This window comes from Eumetopias jubatus, unplaced genomic scaffold (assembly GCF_037043125.1).
Source record: "Eumetopias jubatus isolate StellerSeaLion01/CBP00866 unplaced genomic scaffold, mEumJub1_p1.0 scaffold_13, whole genome shotgun sequence".
NCBI classification, from domain to species: Eukaryota; Metazoa; Chordata; class Mammalia; order Carnivora; family Otariidae; genus Eumetopias; species Eumetopias jubatus.
The window spans coordinates 106,678,669-106,696,551 of NW_028274819.1; the positions used below are offsets into that span (position 1 = coordinate 106,678,669).

At 42.7% G+C, this 17,883-nt stretch overlaps 2 pseudogenes across 1 annotated transcript in view; both read right to left on the reverse strand.

The window, feature by feature from the left end:
- LOC114211333 (elongation factor 1-alpha 1 pseudogene) overlaps window positions 1-17,883 on the reverse strand; it is a 46,251-nt pseudogene that overhangs the window by 10,105 nt on the left and 18,263 nt on the right. The window contains exon 6 of the transcript XR_015766702.1: window positions 4,139-4,224. The product of XR_015766702.1 is annotated as an elongation factor 1-alpha 1 pseudogene (transcript). The remainder of the gene's footprint in view (window positions 1-4,138; window positions 4,225-17,883) is intronic.
- On the reverse strand, window positions 3,223-4,008 carry LOC114211238 (mitochondrial inner membrane protease subunit 1 pseudogene; annotated as a pseudogene).

The window sequence follows — 17,883 nt, forward strand, 5'->3', positions numbered from 1 at the left end:
ATAAATATGGCATTTATGAAGACATTTAAGCGGTTTTATTATTCAATGGTTATTTTTATCAACCTAATCTTATAGGAATGCACTAATTACGTTAATTTCCTCACATCTGCAGTAATCTATTTTTAAACTTTTATTTTTTTATTTTTAAAGATTTTATTTATTCGAGACACAGAGATACAGAGAGAGAAAGAGCATGAGCAGGGGGAGAGCAGAGGGAGAGGGAGAAGCAGACTCCCGCTGAGCAGGGAACCCGATGTGGGACTCGGTCCGAGGACCCTGGGATCATGACCTGAGCCGAAGGCAGACGCTCAACCATCTGAGCCACCCAGGTGCCCCTCTATTTTTAAACTTTTAAACGATGTCTATTATGGAATGTTACTGGGCACATCATTTTATGATGGATAACATTCCTTGTGAGTTTGCACTTTTTGACAAAAGTGACTCTGTTCTATTTAATGCTTTTTTCCTTAAGTTCTACTTTGATGTTTGCATTGTAACCCGTTTTTTTTTTTTCAGTGAATATTGACATCACGTATCTTTAGTCCACTGTTTATCTTAACTTTTCTGAGTTACTTTTGAGTATATCTCTTACACACAATACAGAGTTGGATTTTGTTTTCTGACCCAATTAAAAATCACTTCTTCTAATAGCGAGATTATTTCCTTTACATTTATTTTTATAAGATAGGCTTACTACTTCTTTTATTTCATGTTTCTGCCTTCTCACTGCTTCTATTCTCTATCTTGATATGGTCAGGGTCTGTGGTTTTTCGTCTTTAATTTTCTTCCAGTGATTTTATGGATTAAAGCCCATATTTAGTTTCACCAATGATTTCTTTTAAATCCTTAGGTACCAGCTTTCTCAGGTTATTAGCATGAAGTAATAGCTAATGACTGATAGCTATTAAGATGAAGAATTTATTAGGGATAACATTTCTTTCCATTTCACAGGTTTTTCTTGGTATCCTCTGGGCGTTCTTCCTGGATAATTACTGAATTGTTAAAATAGTAGTCTTTTAGAATTTATTATTTCTTTCCTTTAAAGATTTATTCATTTCAGAGATAGATAGCACGAGTGGGGGAAGGAGCGGGGGGGGGCGATGTTGGGGGGCTCTGAGGTTGGGTTGATGGACCTGGAGATCATGACCTGAGCCGAAACCAAGAGTTGGACCCTTAGGCGATGGAAGCATCCAGGTGCCCCTAGAATTGATTATTTCTACTTTTAAGAATTACATTTGCATCTTGTTTTATAACCTTATGTGCCAGGTCATTTAGATTTGGTTACATGTTTTAATTCATGTACCTGGGCCTTTCATGCCACTGTACCTGAACCTGTGACTTCTTCATGTGCACCTCCTCTCTGCCACTGGTATATACCCTCAAACTGTCCTCCTAAGTTGAGTACATGGGTTGTGTATTTTTTTTTAAAGATTTTACTTATTTATTTGACAGAGAGAGAGAGAGAGAGAGAGCTAGAGAGGGAACACAAGCAGGGGGAGTGGGAGAGGGAGAAGCAGGCTTCCCGCCGAGCAGGGAGCCCGATGCGGGGCTCGATCCCAGGACCCTGGGACCATGACCTGACCCGAAGGCAGATGCTTAACCGACTGAGCCACCCAGGCGCCCAGTTGTGTATTTTCTGAAGATTTGCATATTTGATAAGATTTTTCCATTATTGCTATATGAAAAGGACACTTTACTGAATTGTAGAACTCATGAGTCATGGCGGTTTCCTTTAAAAATTATGGGATTCCCTTTACTTTTGGCATTGAATGTTGGAGAGAAGATGTCTGACTCCAGTCTGTTTTTTTGTTGTTGTTGTTTTCATTTTTAATCTTCTCATAGATAACCTGGAGTGCTGGGTGTTGCATAAGGTTAGGGGCTGGATTGTTCCACAGCCTCAATAGGGTAGGGAGGGAATGGGGTCACATGTGGGTCATGATGGGAGGGAATTGATGTGTGTCACGGAATTTGTGTTTCCACTCTTTGCTGAAATTATTGCAGATAGTTTACACTTGTTTTTTTGTTCAGCCTCCAAGTACACATGATGGGCACAGCTTTCTCTGGGATCTTCCCTTGGGCTTTTACCCACCAAACTGGGAGCTTGACTTGTCATTGCAGATGGACGTCTCTCTACGTACAGTGTCCCCAATAGCTGTAATTTGAGAGTGCATTTTAATATATCAGGAGGAAATGGTCAGGCAGGTAAAATTCTGGACGAGAGAAGACAGAGCTGGCAGAATCTCATTGGTGGTCCCGCTCCCAAATACGCTGCGGTTAATTCCCATAGAAAGTGTCTCCATGGGAGTGCTCTACATATTTCTCATGGTCATTTTTGCCCTTTCAGAATGGGGTTGAGGGTCCTGCCTCCTTCCCCATTTTAGGAAAGTTCCTTCTCCATGTCAGAAGGAATCTGGGCTGCTATTGAGACCCCGAGGAGGCTTTGAGGTTTTCTGTTATACCCTCTGGCTTGTTTTTCTGCCCTGCTCCTGCAACCTCTGGATCTATGCATCTGTCCCATAGGTTGCTCACCTTCACCTCTAGCTCTCACGCTCGTTATCAGGGATTGCTGGAGAGATCTGTCAAGACCTGCTTCGCTTCTTGTGGCAAGCCCCACCTCCAGAGCGGGAGAACCTCATCGGCTTCAGGTGAGATCTTTGGATCCTGTGTCTCTCCTTGACTTTATAGATCAGATAACCCTCTCTCTTGGCAACATCTCACTTTCAGCCCTGAGGACTTGTTTTTGGTATTTTGCTTTTATGATTTTGTCTGTTTCTGGGAGGAGGATTTGAAGCTAGGAGCTCCAGCATCACCTTCCCCAGAATTCAAATGATTACAGAGATTTTTTTTTGCAAAAAAATTCATTCACAGTTCATCTTTTTTTAATCTTTTTTATTGTTATGTTAATCACCATACATTACATCATTCGTTTTGGATGTAGTGTTCCATGATTCATTGTTTGGGCGTAACACCCAGTGCTCCACGCAGAACGTGCCCTCTCTAATACCCATCACCAGGCTCACCCATCCCCCTACCCTCCTCCCCTCTAGAACCCTCAGTTTGTTTCTCAGAGTCCATCCTTTCTCATGGTTCGTCTCCCCCTCCGATTCCCCCCCTTCATTCTTCCCCTCCTGCTATCTTCTTCTTCTTTTTTTTTTTTTTGTTTTGTTTTCTCAACATATATTGAGTTCATCTCTTTCTTAAGAGTCAGAAAGATTCCTTTGATAATTCTTTTTTTCTGGTCACCCTCAGCAAGGTGGCCTTAGCTCATTCAGTTTTCAACTGGTTAGTGTCAATTTTCTGTGGACTTCGATCCCCCAAACTTGGGGGTGCTCCTTTCTTTTGAAGAGTAAATATTTTATTGGTAAGTAAATGATTTCAGTGGCAATGATAAATTCAGTTGAGCAGAAGACAACAATCAAGTCAAAAGAATACATGCTGGCTAATCATCAGAAAATCTGTGGCTGTTAGGGCTGTCACTTAGAAATCCAAAATCATTCAGAGGCCAAATCTTAAGATCCACCCTCTGATTAGTCCATATGGAAGAGGTCCATAGGACCTGGAGTCTGTGGAGTTCTGTAGATTATCACCTTCTAATCAAACATGACCCATGGCACATAACTATGACTTTTAAAGAAATCTGATGAACTATTGGGGAACATTTTGTCTCCTTGCAAGCCAATTGCTCTTTTACAAATACTGGATTTTGGATCACTCTGGTTTTTTGCAATCACAATGACACCTCTTTGGCTACCATAAGAATGTCAACAAAGATTTTCTGCAAAGACAATATCTGATTTTGAATTGTAGGCTCTGTTGATGGTCCAGAACACACGAAGACACCACCAACATATTCAAAAGCACAATGAGGTATAGAGCCATACTGAACAGTACAGCTGGCGAGTTGAAAGGTTTTTCCCAGAACACCACGAAGCAGAATTCTATGTAGATCCTGCCACCATTGAACATACATAGGTCTGTTCTACAATGCGTTCCATTTTTAGGGTGATTGCAGGCCTTCCAGAAAAACAAACAAACAAACAAACATCTCAAATGTGTCTCATGATTCATCGTTTCAAGATTCCTCTGGCCTCAAAGAAGCCCAGGGGCTCTCACCCAGGACCCAGGGAGGCTTTCTTACCTGGGCCACAGTTAGGATGATCCTTTTTTGAGGCCTGTCATCCACAATGCTTTAACCACAATCTCTCTGGAGCAGTGGGTGTGGGCCTGAAGGAAAGGAGAGCAATAGTAGTGAGTAGGTGTGCTAGCAAGCGTGCTTCATCCCTTGGGCCACCTGGAGGGTGGCTGACAGACTGCAGAGCCATCAGGTATTGTGACTGGCTTCCCTCCAGACACCTCCCACTCACTTGCAGACACAATTTATTTTGCAGATTATCTCTGGCAAAATGTTATCTCCCTGGCTTCCCTGTGCCCTTGAGGATGCTATTGGGCATCTTTTTCCCCCATCTATCAGGTAATGAATACACAGAAAAGCAAACAAGTTTTAAATGTAACTGGGAAAATAAATCTACTGCAAATAATGTTGTAATACAAAAGCAATGTAAAAGATTTTCGGATTATCTTTGCCGCTGTACATTATTGTGAGCATAGAGGATGAGTTGACTCAGAACAGTATTGACTTGTGCATTACGTCTATAATTCCTCACCCCCTAATCCTCAGATAAATCCCTTACTGAAATGACTTCACGTACCAGCGATAACATTGCGGCTGCTTTCAACATGGCACCTTAGCTGTTTTTCTGAGTGTTACCTTTTAACTATTTCCACCAAATGAGGCATACATTTTGAATGTTATATACTTACATTATCTTTTTGAAGCATTTTTTCCCTATAAAAATGTATGCATTCTAACTTTTCTTGTAAGGAATTAAGGGTGGTGTCCTGATTTAGAACATTTCCATCTCTCTCTGACATTTAGTAAGCTGTTAGCGACAACTGATGAATGTAGCTTACTGTCTTCAAGTTACATCAGTTATATAGTGAACTGAATGAGAATATATTAAGCTTATTTTTAGAATGTTCCCTCTTATAAACGCACCCCGTACGTCATAGAGACTTAGCAGCCCCAGTAACGTGGGAAGTGAACTTATCAGATATCATTCCCTTTGCAGGGTCAGGTCTAATCGAAACTTAGAAAGGGAAGTAGGGGACCACTAAAGAAAATTCCAAGTGATTCAAGTAGCAGTATTTATAAACCTCTGAGTCAGTCATGACTCAGCGCCAAAGCTCAGTACTAAGGACACTGTTTAAAGAGACAGTGGTGTGAAAATAAAGCTCGGACCACCTGTGGTTCGTATTTGTGGGTATTTGGCGTTATGAGTAGGCAAAACATTTGGCACAAAACCGTTTCACTCCAGGCTCATTTGTATAATTCTTCACAAACTTGAAAAGCAAATTTAAACTCTTCCTCCCAATCATTTTATTTTTAAAATAATTCAAGCAGAAAAGGAGGTATCCTGTGAAAGTTCATTTAGAATTAAAATTGGAAGTCTAACTGGATTTTTAAAACGCAGGACTAGCATTTCTTGAGTATTTCACGCCAGATACCCCACGACTATGTGTTGGTCCCATAATGCCCATTTTACAGATATGAAACTCAACTTAGACTTGCTGAAAGCAACACAGCTAATAAATAATTTTCAGTCATGATTTAAGCTCAGATACTTGCTGTCAGACAGACCAAAGTTGCCCACACCATGCTGTCTCCTGTGGTGAAAAGAAGTGACGTGCCATGTTGAAAGAGTGAAACCTGCAAACTCAACTTGGGTTTAAAGTAAACTCCCTAACATTTTAATCAATAAATGATGGAGATAAAATCAGAAATCATTTTTGAAATTTTGGAGGATGAAAGTATAATGTAAATGAAGATGGTACTTGTCTCTCTTTGGATTGATATTGGCAAAATTATAACCTCCAATTTTCACTCTTTTTCCTTTTGAATTTTGAAGACAGATTCAGGGCAACTTTGTCATATTAGTGATGATCGCTCTAGGTGTATCTGACAATTTTCCTTCGAGAATGACGTTGGATTATGATGAGTTTCCTAAGTAGAATACGCGGGGGACCAAGTATTTAGGTTTTTGACATCAGTTGGTCATGTGGGGACAGACTCCATGAGGGATTTTAAAAAGGGCCAGGAATCATCAGGTTCGGCGATGCTTAGCAATGCAACGTGTTCTTCCAGCCTCCCAGGGCAGGACTGTTATGGAGCCCCCACCCCTCCAGAGTAAATCTGGCTCCTTGAATGACTGGGCCCCTTCCACTGCTGGTCAAGGTACACGTGCAAACAGTGCAAGGCAACCACAGAAACGTTATATCCTTGTGGCATGGCTAGCCCTAGAGCTACAGAAAGGAAACCACACAGAACAGGGGTCCCCACAGACTTGGATTCACAGAGCAATACATCTTTTATCCATCCATACATTAATTTATTTGGGGGGCATAGTGTTGTCAAACTGTTACTTTTCAAGTAAGTTGTTTAAAAAAAAAAAAGCCCTTGTCATCTACCATCATTTCAGAAAAGAAAGGCCACTTTATTATTATTGTTTTTTAATTTTATTATGTTGGTCACTTTAAAGATAAAACAAGGAAGGACCTAAGACGAAGATCAAGAACACCTTCTAAATGGAATAGGTTTACCTTCACTAAAAACTCACTTTCTGGCACTTATCTCTAATTTTTGCCTGAACCTGTTGGAAACTAAGTCATGGATCAGCACTGGCTAGGGACTGTTGCCAGACAAACCTTGAGTATGAAGCATCTGGAAGCCACACATGAGTCCTAGAACTTTGGCTCACTCACCAGACCCGAGCGAAGTCTGGAAAAAGCGCCCTAAAAAAAGCCCAGAACAGAGTCTTATGCATATGGCGTGTGCAAAAACTGTTTGTGGTTGAACTGCAGAAAGATGACTGTTTGCCCTGTGCCTGCAGAAGGGACAGGGAGTCACTCCAGGGTAACTGAGGATGTCCACTGCTCTTTATCCTCTGCTGGGAGGCATGGGGGTGGGGCTGCAGTATGAAGGAAGGTCAAAGCCCTCCCCTCAGGAACCAGCCACTCCAGCCCGAAGGCCCAAACTGAGGCCTCGCTGCGTTCTCAGTGACTGAACATCCCCTCAGAGAGGCTCCCCAGGTGCCCCCACACCACCCTCTGCCCCAATGGGCCTTGTGATCCTCTTGCTGGGATCTCCTTGGCCCAAGGATGTCAACGCAGAGTAGTGAGGAGATTACCAACTTTCAAGATAAGCAGACTTGGTTGGAATCTTTATAAAATTAAACTTAATATCTACAGATGCCTTTCTCCTCAGACTGACTGCGTCTGAGGAGCTACATCAAAACATAAACAGGCCAACTGCATTGAACACAGGCATAAACAAAAATAGAAATTTTATATATTAAAAGCAGTTACTAAACTAACCCACTAAAAATCAGTGTTCATGCCTTATTTTTAAAAAAATATTTCTAATAGGGTTTGGTTGATATATTTAGCTTTTTAGGTATCTGGTACATACAGATTTATGACTGTTACATCCTTTTCATAAAGGGTGTTAATGTTTTATCATCTTCCTCTTGTCCTGATTAATGCTTTTAATCTTACACGTTGCTTTGCCAATTATGATAGTACTGTCGCATTTTCCTCTTTCCTTCCTTTTCGTTTTTAAAAGAATGCATTTTCCTGATATCTGCTTGCCTCTTCATTTCTTTTCAACATTAAACAAATCACTTGGCTTTAAGTGTGCTTTGAAATAAGATACATCTGCTTTTTAAAGTCCAATCTGACAATATTTGTCTTTGAAAGATGAATCCAGCTCATTCATACTTAATGGAATATCAGATATCTTTGATTTTATTTCTTTCATCTTACCTCATGCATGCCATTTATGTTACTTCGTTTTTCCTTTCTTCACTTAATTTTGGTGGGTTGATCAAGGTACCATTAATTCTCTCCATTTTACCTATGAAATGCAGAGGTTCTAGCACAATCTCCCCACTCATCTAGGTATTACTCTCCCATTTTGCTCATTTCTATTGAACGCTTCTTTTCTCTGCGGTGAATACAAAAACCGGGGCTCAGCTATATCTCTCCATCAAAGTATTTTATTTTCTGATTGTCCTTTCCCACCTTCATAATGCTTTTACTTTCTCACTCTTATCTCAGATAAAAACTTAAGAAAAGTTCTTCTTCCTTTCTCTACCTGCTCCTTCCTCCCTTCCCAAGGATTGAGACAGAGTTTAGTACTTTTGGACATTTGTAGGTTTTCCATGTAGGATTTTTCTTCTATCTGTGTGACCATTATTTAGCACTGACCCTACAAATTCACAGGCATCCATCATTTTCCATTCAGACTTATATATATCTACGTGGAAAATACACACACACACACACACACACACACACACATGCACGCACGCACGTACATATGTATGTAGAGACAGAGACTCACATTCATGCTGTTTCCTCACCATCTGTGCCCCACTGGAGACTCTGTTCTGCATTTTGTCGACTTACAGTCCTTCCCGAAGTATTTCCTTAGATAAATCTCTAAGGGTGACAGAAGCCCTGGATGGTTGCAGAGTAGCTCCCAGCCTCCCCTCACCCTGGCAGGTGGCTCTCTCAGCAAGGGGTGGGATTTGGGGTTGGGATGCTCCTCCCTCCATTCTGTGCATGGAATTCCTCAGTCTCAATGTCCTGTCTTCTCCCAATTTGTGTTGAACTTTTTCTTTGTACATCACATAGTTTTCACGTCTGACAGCCTCTACATTTTTTTATGCTTAAACCTAGGAATTCTGCCACAACATGCCCAAGTGTGTTTTTGTTTGCTTGTTTGTTTTTAATTTCCCCCCATCAATTCTGCCTGAAACTCCATGAGCACTTTAAATTTGCAGACTTGAGTCTTTCTTCAAACCAGGAAAGTGTCTTCTATTATTTCCTTAATTAATGCATTCCTGCATCTGTTCCTTTCCCTCCTTTGGAACTCCTATTATTCACATGTTAGGTCTCTGCATCTGTCCTCCAAGCCCTTTTTACAAATTTCTCATAATGATTTCCATCTCTTTGTGTTTTTCCTTTCTGTGTGAAGATATCTTCGGCTTGATCATTACAGGCCCAACTTCAATCCCCAGCAGAGAATAACAGCTCCTTCACTTCAGCTCTGGAATATGTAAAGTGAAAAAAAGGGGGGGGGAGCCTCTTTGAGGTCGAGTCTTTTTTTCTCATATTAAGATTACATTTCTTTGAGTGCTATTGTTGTTATTATTTTTAAAAAATCTCATCAAAAAATAAAAGCTGTCTTCTTTCCTCTTCTGCAGTGCTTGTTTACAAGGAGTTGCTAGTTTGGGGCCTTCTGCTTGTTTTTCCCATTCTGGCTGCCGGGTCCTACAGGTGCTGCTGTTAGGGGCTCCGTTCACACGGGGGCTCTTCGCTCAGCTCCTCTGAATGGGTGGTGTACAGCCTGGCAAGCAGTCAGCCCTTGCTCATGGGGGGTCCAGCGCATATGCTGCTGGTCGGGAGGTTCTCCTGGACAGTTCTTCTCCACGCAGTGACCCAGCGATCCAGGTCAGTCTCTTCCATCTAGTGGATCTTCAATCCTTCGGGACTTTCTCATGATCTTCTGTGGGATCCCGGGGTGAATCCCATAAGCCATACACAGTTTTGAAGGTGACAAGTGCTATTAAAATAGAGCGGGACAAGGAGCTCATGTGAATATGTTGGGAGTATGTATGGGGGTACAATTGCAGTTTAAATAGGAGTGGTCAGAGCGGGTTTATGAGGAGCACAACATCAAAGAGTGTTGAGACAAGCGGCTGAGGCAAGAGCATCCCAGGCAGAGGGACTAGCCAGTGCAAAGGCACTGAGATGAGAGGAAGTCTGGCGTATTTGAGAAGCAGCGAGCAGCTGGTGTGGCCGGAGGACAGTGGAGTACATATGGAGGAGAATATTAAGAGATCAGGTTAGAGAGGTCACGGAGGGCCTGATCGGTGAAGACGCTACTGTAATAATTCAGACCAGAGGCAGTGGTGGCTGGCTCTGTGCTGGTAGCAGTGGGGAGAGGTGGAGTGTAAAGTCATCATATTTTACATACTTCCTGAAGGTAAAGCCAAAGGGATTTCTTGACTGATTTGAGGGACAGTGTGAGATAAAGACAGGGATTAAGGATTTTGTTTACTTAAGCAACATTGATGTAGCACTTATACCATGCATCGGTACGGGTCCAAGCATCTGACAAATACTAGCTCATTTAGTCCCCCCCTTAAAGGACATTGTCATCTCATTTTCAAGATTAGGAGACCGAAACACAGAAATGTTAAGGAATTTGTCCAAGGTTACATAAGCTATTGTCAAATCCAGGATTTGAAACTAGCCAAGCTAGCTCCGAAGTCTGTGATGTTAACCATTACTGTTGTGCCTTCCGTGTGGGGATTCTGCCAGTTGCTGAAAATGTCTATTCCAATTAAATAAGGTTTAATTGGGACTAGGGAACGAGGCACTAGGGGGATAATCACAGGATGGGTATCTGGACTCACTGGGCTTATGAAAGACTTAAGCCAAAATTATACTTATCATCTGACTTCCACTTATCATCTGGTCCTCGTTTGGTCTGGTAGACCACAGTGACATTTGGGGTTCTCAGGAATGAGTGCCGACTCAGAGCCAGTCTTCCATAATTCCAGAAAAGTTTGGGTATTTTCACTTCCATAGTGCACAGTCACCCTGGTAAATGACCATATTCCCTTTGGGGAAGACTGGGAGGAAGATTTATGGTACTTGTGGCACTGGGTCTCTCCTCAAAGACCATTTTATTGGGGTCCCTGTACATATGGGGAAAAAAAAAACCTCTGACTTTAAGGAAATAAGACATGAATGCTGAGATTTTTGGCTTGAACAAGGAAGGATGGATGCTACTGACTGAGATGGGAGATTATGGGGTGAACCAAACTTGAGGGTGACAGGAACATCAGCAATTCCATTTCGGGCATATTCATTTTGAAATTTTTTTTTTAGACATCCAGTGGAGTTGCTGAGTAGATGGTTGGATGGATGAGCCAAGATCTCGGGGTGGGGGGGAGGTCCAGCATGGAGTTATAAATCCAGCAGTCGCCAACACAAAGACAATCTATTTAAAGCCACCAGATGCCAGGGGAGAATAGGAAGAAATGGGAGAGGGCCTAAGAGCCAAGCGCTGGGCGTGGAGAAGAATATAAACCAGTAAAGGAGGCCGCCGGTGTGTGGCCACGAATGCCAAGCGAGGAATGTGTTTCTAAGAAGTCGAACGTGATCGATCGTATCAAGCGTTGCTGGTACATCAAGTGGGATGAGGATTGAGCATTGATTCCATACTGTGGCCATCATTCGTGACCTTGGAAAAGCAGTTTTGGGGAGTGGTGGTGGCAGAAGTGTGGTGATGGTTGAGTGTGATGACAGAGCTGGAGGAGGACACAGGGAACAGTCAAATCTTTTAAGAAGTTTTGCCGTAAAGGAGAAGAGAAAAATGGGGAATAGCTGAAGGGGTTAAGTAAAGTCCAGAGAAGACATTTCTGTAAGGCGATTAAGATAAAACTGTGTTTATACGTGCTGGAAACGGCCCCGCCACTAGCTCAGGCAAATGGATGGTGACCCAGAAGGGAACATTCCTGGAGTGATGCATGAATAGGCAAAGGCGGTTTTATTACAAATGTAATCAAACCATAAACTCTAAACCACTGAGATTTACTCAAATTCAACCCTCTTTTGCTTTTCTGCTTCTTTCCATACCTCGTCGGTTATCAGGGCCAAATCTGTGTAAGAGCAGCGTGTCCTTGGGAAGCACTGTGCAGAGGCACATCCCCTGAGTCTGATGTGGACAGCAATGCGGACCCCCTGCGTACGGGCAGTTCGCAGGACAAACGCTGCCAGTGCCATTTGCAGGGCTCCGGGCAGGAGGAGGGGCTGGTGGGGGGGCATCCTTAAAGTTGAAGACCTAGGGAACATTTGGTTCCATTTGTCACGGCACACTGGCAATGCGCACAGTCCTTCACGCACGGTCCTCTGGCCCCTGATATGCACGCATGTGGTGATTGGTCAGGAGAGACCACAGTTTGCCTCCTCCACGGAAGGCGGGGCTGCTTCTCTGTGGTCATCTGCTGTTTAGTACCCTCAATGTGTATCCGTTTTGCAATTTTTGTGTCAGATTATCTATTCATTTACTTTACCTAAGTATTACATTGTTAACAATTGTTTAATCCTCTCGTTATCACACTTAGAAGCCAAAACCCTGCCAGGTGGCTTTTAACTTAAGAAAATTGAGGAAAAAGTGGGAGCCTTTAAACACTAATAATTACAAGGTTTAATTCTTTTTCCTTTTTTCTTTCCCAAGCAAACTTTTTTTTTTTCAGTATTATCTGCAGTATATGACACAAAGGTTGATTCCCAGAGGACAGAAAGGTGATATACTCCGATTGTGACAAGTGCCCCAGGATGGTGGCAGAGGCTTCATGAAAGACAAAGGATATTAGGTTCTGAAAAGTCATTCACCACTGGCTCTTGTCTGCTGTTATTCCAATTACCCAGTCTCCTCATGAAGCTAATTTCTAATCGAGTAGCTTCTAAATTCAAACCATGGTACATTTTGTGCATTTGCAGAACTGGGGTGCCACTGGGGACAACACCCCAGTTCCCACCCTCAGACCATTTGTGGAGGTGAGGACACAGCACACACTGGAATCCGTGCTTGCTGCGTGCTCGCCGTGCACACATCCTGCCACGACCCGCTGAGAGGTCAGTCTCCTCGTCCCGACCATGTCTTGCTGGGGGAGGCTTCATACTGTCTTCACCCCCTTCTCTGCAGGGCCCAGCGGTGTCGGCCGCATAGAGGCACCCAAGAGGTATTTGTCAAATGAATGCATACGTTAAGTAAATAATAAACCAGGAAACGCGGCCATTCATTTCTGCTTGAAAGTAGCTTGCAGTTTGGAAGACAGGGGCAATATATCTAGTTTTCAGTTTCACTGCAAATGAACTCCACCCATCCCCAACACTTTCATCAGAATTAACTTTTTTATTTGCTTAGTGTTTGGGGGCCTCTTTGTTTTTCTATGACTCTCATTTTGAGTCAGGTGGCAAAGAGGTAAGATCTAGTTTAGGGTATCCATCTGTACCACAAGAAACTTTCAGCAGAGACTATAATGTTTCTCTCCTCTCCACCAGGCTCCACTTGATGTGGATGTGGACTGCTGTCCTTCACTTCAAAGACTTGGTGAGCACTTGCCCCTCTGCCTGGGAGGTCCTCCCTCCCCTGTCCACCTGAAAAATTCCTAGGCAGGGAGGCTGAGAGGATTCCTATAAGAAGCTGTTGTTGGAATCAGAAATTTTGCTTTAATGAGAAGTTGGAGTAGACGGTTTTGATTCCACCTACCTCTTTGTATGACATTAGGTAAAATTCTCAACCTCTTGGATCTCAGTTATTTCTTTTGCACGAATGTGGGTAAAGCTGATCTTGATGGACGTTGTGTTTAGTGAGGTAATATGTAAATACAGCACGGGTACAGGCCCTTAGTTAGTGCTCAGAGTTGACACCGCTATCATCACCACCACCACCATCATCATCAACACCATCACCACCACCAGCATCACCATGATCATCACCAGCATCACCCGTACCACCACCACCACCACCATCACCACCAACAACACCACCACCACCACCACCACCACCACCACCATCACCAATACCATCACCATCATCATCATCAAAACCATCACCATCATCAGAAACACTGTCACCACCACCACCATCACCACCATCATCACCGTCACCCGCACCACCACCACCACCATCACCACCATCACCACCACCACCACCATCACCACCACCATCACCACCATCATCATCACCACCATCACGCACATCACCAAAACTACCACCACCACCATCACCACCATTACCATCACCACCATCATCACCATCACCATCATCATCAACAACATCACCACCACCACCATCACCACCACCATCACCACCACCACCATCACCACCACCATCACCACTACCATCATCAACACCATCACCATCATCAGAAACACTGTCACCACCACCACCATCACCACCATCATCACCACCATCACCCGCACCACCACCACCACTACCATCACCACCATCACCACCACCATCACCACCATCATCATCACCACCATCACACACATCACCACCACTACCACCACCACCATCACCACCACCACCACCATTACCATCACCACCATCACCATCATCACCACCACCACCACCATCACCCGCACCACCACCACCACCACCATCACCACCACCACTACCATCATCAACACCATCACCACCATCATCACCACCATCACCCACATCATCACCACCACCACCACCACCACCACCATCACCATCATCATCAACACCATCACCACCACCACCACCACCACCACCACCATCATCATCAACACCATCACCATCATCATCAACACCATCATCACTGTCCTCCCACCATCAGTTCATGTATGATCTACTTTGTGAAGCCTTCCTGGCTCCACACATCCCTGTTTCATGGTACACACCCAGCACTCATCACATTACACTGTCCGTTCGTTTTCATGTTGGCTCTCTACAAGGCTGATCCACTTGATGGCAGTAACCTTGCCTTATTAATCATTAGATCTCTGGTGTCTAGCATCTAACATTGGACCTGCCACCTAAGACTGGCTCATTAAATGTGCTTTGAAAACATACAGGGATAAAATCAACTTTTGTTGAGGCATAAAGTTGGCATTCACCATGTATATCAAAAAGTAACATGAAAATGATAGACCCAAGTCTGGGAGACTGCATGTAAGTATAATGATAGTAAATATGGAGATTCAGTAGGATTATATTGTTTATAAGCTCTACAAGCAATCTAGTAAGTTGGGACTGTTTTAAACATCAATATACAGGGGTGTCTGGGTGGCTCAGTCAGTTAAGCGTCTGCCTTCAGCTCAGTTCATGATCTCAGGGTCCTGGGATCAGGCCCTGCATTGGGCTCCCTGCTCAGTGGGGAGTCTGCTTCTCCCTCTCCCTCTTCTCCTCCCCCAACTTGTGCTTTCGCTCACTCTCTCTCTCAAATAAAGAAATAAAATCTTAATACAAAGTAAATTTATGTGAATTTATAGCACTAGGAGTATTATTTTACTATTTGAAGCATTTGCAAATATGTTAGCTGTGTTTTTGTTTTGTTGACATATTGTTGGATATGTCTTCATTTTTTTTGAGATGGCTTTTTGATCAAGTACACAATCCCTGATCAAAATATTGTCTGTCTGGGAGACTGCAAGTGCTTTAAACTTATTTTGTTTTCTCATAAGGTTTTAAAGCACTAATTTTTTTTAGGAGAACGGGGTTTGCCTGATTTCCATTATGTTCAGAGTTATCATTCAGCAGTGGTCAGCTCTGCAAAACTTGGGGATAAGGAGATAAATACGAGAGATGCCATTCTGGATCTCTGTCTCCCGTGATCCTCCCTCCCCACTCACAACAACCTCTTCATTGCCTTCTGAGCCCTGAAAAGCTAAAAGCTGCTACTGGAAGTTGGAGGCAAGGGTTGGGAGGGCACAGTCTCTCAGCTACTGTCTCAGTAATTGCTATTGCTTTTGTGGGAATTACAAAGGTCCTAAGATTTGGAAATATCGAGGTGGTTAGAAGGTTCTCACTCTTTTTCCTGCATTCATTACAGAAACCCAGATTTCTGGGATGCCTGGCCTCCAGTTTGCTTGGATGGTTAAACAGAGGACCTCTTGGGCTTTGGAGGCCCCAGTACAAGTGACTTGGGAGGCTAGAGCTAGTAGAAAGAACATGGGTGTTGGGGCTGAGTAGACCTGCAGACTTCACCTCAGTTCTGCCGCTGCTAGTGTATTCATTTTTCTAACCCCTCATTCCTGGTTTTGTATCTGGGTAATTATAATAGCTACTTGAAAAAGAAATAGAATAATATCCATTAAGCATTTAGCATAGTTCCTGGCCCATTGTCCAATTTCAATATAAAAGGAAGAGGCTGGGTAGGGGGAGAAAGAACAATGGACAGGGAATCTATAGATTGAAAGAGACTTAGAGGACACACTAACCAACTGCACCATGTGGAGCTTATCTGGGTCCTCAGTTGAGCTACTGCAAACTATATTGGAAAGTGTACATGCTGAATGGACGCTTCATGATATTAAGGAATTATTATTTTTTTAGATGTACTAATGATGTAATAATGATATTGCTGTGTTAGAAAATGAGCTCCTAGCTTTTAGAAATAGATACTGCAATATTTATGAATAATATAAAAAAGTCGCTTGTAAACATTTCTTTGATAAAAAAAGGTGTAAGGTACACACTGCTTTTTTAAAAGTTCAAGCCTGTATATATACATATGAAATTTGACAAGCAAATAAAATATTACCATACATGTGAACTGGGATAAATTAAATGCAGGCACATCTGCCTGTTTCTATTCTTGTTGGCTTTACTAATCGGGTGTCCAGCAGAGTAACACTGGGCCATGACATTTCACTACAGGAATTTTCAATGTTTTCTGTACATCTTCAGTGCTTCTTTTCTGACATCATAAAATAAATGCAAGCAACTCTTAAATATTATAAGTAATGCACATTTAAAATAAAATTACTATTCTTCTTTTATTCCTTTAGATTCATTTAAAACCATGCTGAGATTGCAAAGTGTGCTGTCAACAAACACATTCTCAAAACTACTGGTCTGGGCACATGAAAAGATGCTCAACATCACTCATAACCAGAGAAATGCAAATCAAAACTACAGTGAGACAACACCTCACACCTGTCAGAATGGCTAAAATAAAAAACACAAGAACCAACAAGTGTTGGCGAGGACGTGGAGAGAAAGGAACCCTTGTGCACTGTGGGTGGGAATGCAAATGATGTGGCCACTGTGGAAAACACTCTGGAGATTCTTCAAGAAGTTTAAAATAGAGCTACCCTACAATCCAGTAGTCATACTGCTCAGTATTTACCCCCCAAATACAAAAACGCTAAGGGATACATGCACCCCTATGTTTAAAGCAGCCTTATTTACAATAGCCAAAGTGTAGAAGCCCGCCAAGTGTCCACTGATAGATTAATGGACAAAGGAGATGTGACACACACACACACACACACACACACACACACACACACACACACACAGAGGAATATTATTTAGCCGTAAAAAAGAATGAAATCTTGTCATTTGCAAGATGGATGGAGCTAGAGAATATTTATTACACTAAGTGAAGTCAGTCAGAGAAAGCCAAATGCCAAATGATTTCACTCATATGTGCAATTTAAGAAACAGAAATGAGCAAAGGAAAAAAGAGAGAGAGAAACAGACAAACCAAGAAACAGACTCTTAACTACAGAAAACAGACTGATGGTCACCAGAGGGGATGTCGGTGGGGGAAGGGGTGAAGCAGGGGATGGGGATGAAGGAGGGCACTTGTGATGAGCACCAGGTAACATATGCAAGTGTAGAATCACTGTATTATACACCTGAAGCTAATAAAACACTGTATGTTAACTATACTGGAATTTAAAAAAGTCAACTTGTCTGTGGAATCATGATCTTATTGATACTGCATAACCAGAGAAGAAAAAAATTGCATTTTGAGTTTGATAGAGGCCTGAATAGTCTCGAATACAAGATTTGGGATTTATGTGTGAAATGAGACTTATTACTCTCATTGACCAACTATAAGAGCACGTTATATACTTGGGGGGGAATGTCCAGCAGGAGAGGAGAGGGAAAATATGTGAACTCATCTCGCGATGCTGTCTCTCTCAAATATCGTGGATAACGGACATTGGAGGGACCCCTGCCCAGCCTCCTGTCCTCACCGATGA